This window comes from Eublepharis macularius, chromosome 7, assembly GCF_028583425.1.
Source record: "Eublepharis macularius isolate TG4126 chromosome 7, MPM_Emac_v1.0, whole genome shotgun sequence".
Classification (NCBI taxonomy): domain Eukaryota; kingdom Metazoa; phylum Chordata; class Lepidosauria; order Squamata; family Eublepharidae; genus Eublepharis; species Eublepharis macularius.
The window spans coordinates 55,081,625-55,089,432 of NC_072796.1; positions in this window are offsets into that span (position 1 = coordinate 55,081,625).

Here is a 7,808-nt window from a genome sequence, read left to right on the forward strand (position 1 = left end):
AAGCTTCGGAATTCCCCGAAGCGGGGCCAGCATGCCGAAGCTAAGCTTTCCAAAGTAATTCGTGTCGCTTCGGAAAGCTTCAGAGCAGCCGCAAGTGCGGGAAGCTTGAATAAGCTTCCCATTGCCAGCTTATTGCAAAAAGTAGGGAATATACTCATTGAAGCAATTTAAATGATACATCCTAATACTGATACCCAAAGATGAGGGACATGGAATGTTCTGTGTTTAAAGCACATACTGCTTCAGTGATCCAACCATGATCCTTGGATGCAGGAAGAGGTGTGGTGTTTGAGATTGATCTTCCCATACCACACAGGCACACAAGCAGCCACTTGACAAAACATAAGCAAAAAAGCAAGCCTATGACAAAGCTGTCACAAACCCATTCAGCTCTGTGTATGAGTTGGACAATGAAGAGTGATGTCAGGGTAACCCAATCAGAAGCTCTAAATTACTTTTGGTAATTTGTCTGGCTATTCGATTTATTGGACAAAATCTTGGTGTTGATGGCACTAGGAGACAATATATTATGGAGTGTATTCGCAGATGAATATTTTTGGTGGTGCCCAGATGTCATTCCTTACCTTGGAATATTCATTCTTAGAGATATTAAGTACATGATTATGCTGAATATCAACAAGTTGATAGCTGATATATCTTTGGATTTGGACAGAAGGGCAGTCTTAAACCTGACTTTATGGGGTAAAGTAAACACACTCGAAATGAACTTTATACCATCACAGGAAAATTTCCACCATTTTAAAATGGTTTAAAAATGCTGTGAGGGTCCAATCCTGATTAGGCCCACAGCACTCTAGTTTCCCCTGATGCCTATTCAAGGGCTGAAATGGCTGTATCCCCATGGTTTTTTCAGCTCTTGAACAGGTGTGTGTGCTTGGGGGGGACAAGAGTGACTCAGCCTAGTGCACTGTGGGCCTGATTGGGCCCTAATGGTATTTTCGAAACCATTTTAAAATGTTGGAGGTGTCTCCATGGTGGATGCAAGGATGCTATCACATCTAGTTTGGCCCTAAGACACTAAAGTTGAAGGGCAGCCACAGCTAAACACTTTTCAGAACTGTTCAGTGGGAAAGGCTTATCCATGGGCACCACTTCAAACCCTACACTCCATTAGATTTAGATTCCCCTTTCCTAAAGCAGTTTTCCACATTATCACACTTCTGTAATTTTATGGAGAAATGCCTGTAGATCAGTAATGTCAAGTGTCTGCTATAACATTTTATGACATTGTTATAAAATGAAGCCATGACTGTGGAGTCCTTCATAAGACCAACGTTTATTTTTTATTGTATTTGCAAAGCAAACTTTTAGTTCCCTTTCCTGGAAGTACTAGAGAGACAGATTTTTAAAAACCCAGAAGCTTTGGAGCCAAAAAGAGGGGAAAAGCTTTGCTAAAAAATCAACTGAAGGGTAGTTGGTCAAGTAAAGAATCACAGGGGCATGAAGAATTTAAATTTAAACTGAGCCACTTCTGAGATTAATGATTCTATCAACTAGGCTTCCTTACAACATGCTGGTCTGGATGGGAAATAAAATTAACTAGGACACAAGGTGTCCTAAAAGGATTTGTTATGATTAATCCGCTTGTGGAAGGGGCTCCAGAAGAAACTGTTGAAATTCACCCTAGATGGCACACCTGAGAAACATGATGGACTTTCTGTAGCAGGCAATCTGACAGACCATCAGCAGTGCCCTTCCACTATAAGAAGAGTGCTATAAACTTTGTGGTAGAAACAGTAAAATATGTTTCTCTGGCTAGATGACTCCTATCAATCAAATGGAAAAAACACCTGCTGGCGTATGGGTTTTTTGTTGCTGGTTAAGATTTATTTTTTTCTTTCCTCCCAGCTTGCTGGAAGCCATTCTGAATTTTGATAGAGGTTGAAAGGATTGAACCAAGTTGACAGGGATAATAAAATGAAGTATGCTAATGATGAGGAAAATGGGAGGGAGGAGGGTGGAATCTGGATGCAGTTCAAGTGCAGAAATAATCCAAACTTTCATCTAATAACCAATGAATGTGCACAGGCTAGAAACAAAATGTTGCTCTTACTCATCACAGTTGGAAGCTTGACTCCAGCAAAATTAAGTGCTAGAAGTGCATGGCAATCATACTGATTTCTTTCATATGTGGTGGTTCTAAGTAGGGCTGTGCGCTTCGGGTTTTACTTTACCCGAAGCAACCTGATTTGGAAAGCTTCGGAATTCCCCGAAGCGGGGCCAGCATGCCGAAGCTAAGCTTTCCGAAGCAATTTGCGTCACTTCGGAAAGCTTCGGAGCAGCCGCAAGTGCGGGAAGCTTGAATAAGCTTCCCATTGCCGGCTGCTTGCAATTGCAAGCAGCCAGCAATGTTTTGAAGCCTATTCAAGGCTTCCCGCTTTGGCTTTGGAGAGGGGAGGGGGAGAAGGAGTGAGTGACTCACTCTAACCTCCTCCTTCCCCCTCCCATCTCTGAAAAAGTGGCAGGAAGCCTTGAATAGGCTTCAGAACTTTGCTTGCTGTTTGCATTGCAATGCAAGCAGCAAGCAAAGTCTGCAGTGATTCCCTCCAAATGTGCAGGTTTGGAGGGTGAAGAAGGGGTGAGTGAGTGCAAGGGGGAGAAGAGAGGGGGATCAGGGAAGGGAGGGGGAGTTAGGAGTGGCCAATCCTGCAGCAGCATTCTCCTTCCAGCCAATAAGATTCTCGGGAAGGAGAGTGCTTTTTTATTTTATTTTTTAATGCTGCAGGGCTTTAAATTGGAGGCTTGCCTTTAGGAAGCTTCCAATTAGCCCTGGTGGAGAGAGAGTGACTTCTTGGAGGAAGAGGACTTCTGGACATCTGGACTGGTCTGGACTTCGGGAGTGGGTTCCCTGCCCTGCTGCTGTTGACTGGACCTGCTGCTTCTCGCTGGTGAGTCTCACTGACTCACAGGCTTCTTTTCTTTTGGGGGGAGGGGGTGGTGGTGGGGGAATGGGATTGGGAAGGGATGTGTTTTTTATTTTTATTTTTAAAATTTAACTGTGGCTTCCCAGGAGCAGAGTCACTCCAAGCCCTGGTGTGTACTAAGGCTTTGGCCTAGTTGCGGGGGGGGGGCTTACTAGAAGCTGGCCCACTGCTGCTCTGTTTGAAGTTCTTTACTTTAAGTGCTTCCACACTTTTGGATTGAGAGGTTAGAATTTAGAAATAGTTTTGAAAGAGTTAATACTTATTTAATAATCAGCTTCCATTCTGCTCTGTCCTAGAGACTGAGAGACTTGAAAGGCTCCCGCTACTGCTGTGGTTGGTTGACCCTCTAGTCTCTGTAGTCTTGCTGTGGAGGAGGACTTCCCCTGTTGTATTCCTGTGTGCCTGCCTGGACTGCATCACTGGACTGCAGGAGTGGTGAGCGAGTCAGTGACTCACAGGATTTTCTCGGGGGGGGGGAATTTTTGAGTTTTCTTGGTGGGTGTGGGGTGGGAAGGGGAGGGTTAGGGGTTTGACTGGGTGGGGGTGAATTTGTGTTAAAAAAGATTTTCTAATTTTTTTTCTATTTTTTTTTAATTTGCTGCGTTTCTGGGGCTGGGCCTGAGTTAATTTCAGTTTTATTATTTGTCTTACTTCTTAGCTGTCTCTGTTTGTGCATGTGATTTTTCTAATTTTCTACCTAATTTTTTTCCAGAATTTTTTCTTAATTTTGTAGTTGGGGAGTTGAATTCATTTTTACTGTTGTTGGTTGGGGGAGGGGGTTTGTTCTTGTTTAGAGTATTTTAAGTTTGCTGTTTGAAATTTGAAGTTTCATTTCTGGTTTTGGTATGAGGGGGAACTGTTCTTGTTTATATTGTTATTAAAGGTTGCTGTTTTGGGAGATTGAGTTTTTTTCAGTGTTTTTATTGGGGGAGACTGTTACTTGTGTGAATTGCTTGCTTGTGTGTTTCTTCTCTGCTCTCTGTGTGTTTGTGTTTGTGTGTGACAGTTCAAGGTTAAAAGGGTTACAGAGTCTTGGGGGGGAAGGGTGTGTTTCTTTGTGTGTGTGTGTGTTTGTGTAAGTGAACTAAAGTTTAAAAGGATTAGAGGCTCGGAGGGGGGAGGTGTTTTTCTCTGTTTGTGTGTGAAAGAGTTTCAGTGTAGTGTCAGGCAGGCGGCTGTGGATTCTGGGTTCTAATGTAATTTGCTGCGTTTCTGGGGCTGGGCCTGAGTTCATTTCAGTTTTATTATTTGTCTTGCTTCTTAGCTCTCTCTGTTTGTGCGTGTGATTGTGTGTGTCTGTGTGTAGGGTTGTTTAAGGGTTAAAGGGTTGCTTGGAGGTTCAGGGTTTTTTTAATTGTTTGCATTGCTGTTGTATTTCAAGTTTTACAGTTGTTTGTTTTAGTGTTTATTATAACAGTTTGAGTTTTACAGTTGTGTTTGTTGTAGGTTGTAAAGCAGAGTTTTGGTATAAATTTTAGATTTAAATAGTTAACTGTTGTTAGGTAGGCATTGTCCCTCCTTAATAATTTGTTAGGGAATCAAGGTTAGTTCTCCCTATTAAATAGGGTTCAGTAGAAAGAGTTAGGTAGAGTTAGGTTTCATATATCTATACATACACACACACACACACACACATATATATATATATATAAAGAGGCTGCCCATAGTACCCCCTTAAGTAGGGTTTTCCTGCCCATCTCTGGCACCCTTGGAGCCAGGCCGGGCACATTAGTTGCAGTAAGCTTTCCTTTAGCTTGGGATTTAGGGCCAGCTTGATTCCTGAACAGGAATTTAGCTGTTCGTTAGATTTAGGCTCCCCAAAATAAATAGGGCTATTTAAAAAGAAATTGTACTGACCATCTCCAATAGTACTAGGGCCAAAGGGAAAAAAAAGGCTTAGAAATAGGTAGATTAGGTAACTGAAAACCAGTTTTCTTTTTGGGGTTAGCTTAGGTTTAGGGAATGGCTGATAGGAAAGGTGAGAGGGGCCCCGGGGGAAAGGCCAGAGGCAAAGCTAGAAGGGTGGAGGGGAGGGGGAGGGGGATTGCAGCGATGTTCCTCCCACTTGAGTGGAGGAGGCCCTCCCCTGTGCCACTGCTGTTCACCAGCCTGGCTTCTGGTGACAGCAAGAGGGTTCACAAGGCCCTCTTTTCTGAGGCAGCTGCTGGAGGGCCACCCCCATTCCCGGTGTCTGAGGCAGGGGGTGCTGGCACTGGGTGGGGGGCCTGCTGCTGAGGCTCTGCCTTCTCCAGAGGTTGAGACCCAGCTTCTGGAGGAGGAGCAGCATGTGGTGTCTCCTGGGATGGACGAGGGGCACATGACTTTCCCTGCCCACTCACTTACCCCAAGAACCTGGAGGATGTTGGAGGAACTGCAGGAGGAACCACCTGCTGGGCGGTCCTCCCTGGTTTTCTCTGAGGCCAGCAGCATGCCTCTCATGGCTGTGCAGGAGGAGAGGGAGCTGGAGGAAGAGGAAGAGGAAGAGGAAGAGAGTGTGGTGGAAGAGCCCACATCTCAGCCCCTTCAGCCTCTTCCATCCCCAACTGCCTGGCCGAGAGTGGAATACGGTGTGTCCGGCCCATGCACCTCACAGGAGGTACCTGCTGAGGGGCCCGTAAGTGCCTCCTCTGGACGGCCTGGGGCCCCCATCACCTCCGAAATCTGGAAGCACTTCAAGAGAACAGAGAACCCCCGATTTGCCCAGTGCCAGCACTGCAGGTAGCGTATCAGCCATGGCAAAGATGTCAACCATCTCACCACGTCTGGGATGAGGAACCACCTGAAGAGGCAGCACAAGGCGGTGCTTCTTCAGGGGGAGAGTTCGAGAATAATCATTGGCAATGTTTAAGCCCCTTGGAAGGCTTGAGCCCACTTACATTTATTAATCACATATCCGAATGTATAATTATGTCTTTGATATTATGCTTTTTTCTGAAAGCTACAAGCGGAGGTTCCTGACATCCTGGGATCTCATTGATCAATGGCCAATATTTCAAAATAGCCTGTCGGATCTGGTTTGCTTTGGTACTATAATCTAAAACTCAAACGGTTCGTTTGGTTTTTGTACGTTCCCTATTTTGAAATAACTCATTCCTGTTTTTATTAATTGCCCATTGTTTAGCATCCTCTAGGACCCTGACGGGATTTTTTTTGGAAGGCTTGAGTTTGGGCTCAAGCCTTCCCAAGGGCTTGCACAAGTGTGGCAGGTGCAAACAATGTCAATTAATTATGAATGAGAACGAATTGCAGGAGCTTAACATCAGAGTACCACAAGTCTTTGTTAACTGCAACTCTCATCACGTAGTATACCTTTTAAAATGCCCATGTGACTTTTTGTATGTGGGCAGCACGGCTCATTCTATAAGGATTCGCCTATGCGAACATCAGTCCCGAATAAAAAATAAAGTTATAGAGGCGCCTTTAGTTCAACATTATAGTGATCTTGCGCATAAAGAAACTGATATGAAATTTGCAATTTTGTATAAAGCAGAACATAGAAATTCGGATAATGCAATAAAGGAGCTTAGAAGGAAAGAAACATACTGGATCTTCAAGCTTAACAGCTTGACTCCAGGGGGCTTAAACATTGCCAATGATTATTCTTGTTTTTTGGATTAAATATTAAAACAAGGTATAGTTAATTGTTAATATAGTTCTCTTTAAGAAATGATGACGAGCAGATTTATGGGCGTGGAGCAGCTGGATATATTTAGCTTGTTACTGATAATGGTAACACAGCATCAATAAGTGATTTTTGTGAATTGTTACTTATGAATGACATGAATGGATTTTTAACGCAAGTAAAGCATCTTGTTTGTATTTTATACTTTGTATTTTAATGGTTAATAGTATTTATTGATAATTACTTTTGATTTTTAGTATTGTGTGCTCCTTGACAAAGACTGTAGGAAACGGGTCACATTAGGATCTGGATAACCCGTTGGAGGACCAATTTTTGGATTTCGCACAACCATTATGAAATAATAACAGAAGATGAAATAATATACAACAAGAATTGTTTTATTTCACTGGAACTCTTCACCCACTGTTGGACTGTTACTATCCAGGACCTGTGAAAAAGAATATGCTGAGAGCAGGACCACAAGTGACGCCTGACACAGGTTGGACACTAGTCAGCTTCCCTCAAGTTTTGATGGGAAATGTAGGCATCCTGGTCTTGCAGCTTGACTCTCTGACTGCTGTCCAATGGACTTTTCAACTGTCACTTGTCCAACATTCCGCCAAGCTGCCTACATTTCCCATCAAAACTTGAGGGAAGCTGGCAAGTGTCCAACCTGTGTCAGGCGTCACTTGTGGTCCCGCTCTCAGTTGTTACTAGGCACTTGCATTTTAATTACATAAATGTGCAATGATTTCCTGTAGCATTTTGTAGCACCAGCACTTTATCAACTTGTGGTACCTGTATTTTAGCAACTTTATTAATGGTTTCCCATATGTGAGGTGTTGAATCTGTTTTATATAATTGCCTTTTAGAGTATATGTGTTTTACTGTGTAATGTGTTTCTTGTATTAAATATACTGGTTTAATTGTTGTCAGACACATTTTTGCTGTTAGACCTCTTATGACACCACTTGATACTCTCTTTTTTGCAGCTAGCCAGAGGGAGGCAGGCTCCCCTGGTGCTCCCCCCCCCAAAGGTTCCTGTAGGGCAGGGATGCCAAGCCTCTCTGCCAGAGATGCTTGGTAAAAAAAACCCTAAAAAACTACACAATGAAAAATCACCCGGGTATTTAGAAAAATATTCAGTTGTTATTATTTAACAAAAGGACAATCACAATGTGAAAAATTCATACAATGTGCAAAAAGTGCATTCATATACTCTAATTATCTCTAAGAATGTC